This window comes from Cyprinodon variegatus, unplaced genomic scaffold, assembly GCF_000732505.1.
Source record: "Cyprinodon variegatus isolate N-32 unplaced genomic scaffold, C_variegatus-1.0 Scaffold1097, whole genome shotgun sequence".
In the NCBI taxonomy this organism is placed as follows: domain Eukaryota; kingdom Metazoa; phylum Chordata; class Actinopteri; order Cyprinodontiformes; family Cyprinodontidae; genus Cyprinodon; species Cyprinodon variegatus.
The window spans coordinates 36,219-37,127 of record NW_015151550.1 but is presented as its reverse complement, the minus strand read 5'-3'; the positions used below and the strand labels follow the sequence as shown (position 1 = coordinate 37,127).

At 41.4% G+C, this 909-nt stretch overlaps 1 protein-coding gene across 1 annotated transcript in view; it reads left to right on the top strand.

Annotated features, from left to right (window-relative positions):
- Positions 1 to 903, top strand: part of LOC107101453 (potassium voltage-gated channel subfamily A member 1-like) — a 44,114-nt gene extending 43,211 nt beyond the window's left edge. The window contains exon 2 of the mRNA XM_015400386.1: positions 294 to 903. The gene's annotated coding sequence lies outside the window, so the exon portion shown is untranslated. The remainder of the gene's footprint in view (positions 1 to 293) is intronic.
- The last annotated feature ends 6 nt before the right edge of the window (positions 904 to 909 follow it).

Genomic DNA, 909 nt, shown 5'->3' with positions numbered 1-909 from the left:
TAGCGACAGTGGAGAGGAAAAACTCCCTTTGAACAGGAAGAAACCTCCAGCAGAACCAGGCTCAGTGTGAGCAGCTAAACATTGTTCCTTGTTTAGCTTCATCCAATCTTCAAACTCATGCTGAGTTAAAGTATCCCCTCATTATGAGGTTGCCACCACCATGCTTTACTGTGGTTGTGGGTATTGATGATAATGATTATTGCTCTTAAAAAAATGACATTAGCATGAAATGATTGGCAGAAATGAGTAATGATTGAAAAGGAAACTAAACTTGTTTTGTCTTTTCTCCGCAGAGAGTGGAAGCTCCGCCCTCCGACCATCAGGGGAGTCAATCGGACCGCAGGAACGGAACCATCTGCTGCGTTTCCAGACAGCATCAACATTCCTGTTCTTGAAACTCTGTGCCTTCAACCAAAACTCATCCTGCGTTTTTGGATTTTTACTCTTCCCTCGGAGCAGCTTTAGGAGGATTTCATTTTCTTCCTGATGGATGTAGGAGGGCCTGGGAATCGAGCCATCGTCTCTCTGTGGAAATAAAGAAAAAAACAATAAAATACATGCAGGGTTCTCCTATTTGGATCATTTTAACGTGTTTCTTTTTCTACTAATGGTGTCAGTGATTTACTTCCTATGGGAGGGAATCCCTCGCTGTGCAATATAAGTCCATATTTCTGTGAAGTTGTCATGTGGACGTAGAATCTGGACCAATATTTTGGTTTATTTTTGTAATAATGGTTTCCTGATTTCTATTTTTCTAAAAAGATGCGAGACAGATGAGGGGGGGGGTGACAAAAATTACTCGTCTAACAACATTTTAAAGGAAGACGGATGTTTGGATGCTGGTTTCCCTCTGATTTATTCCCTTCCAAAGCCATAGTCTATCTCAGATAACAGAAGCAATGCATTCAG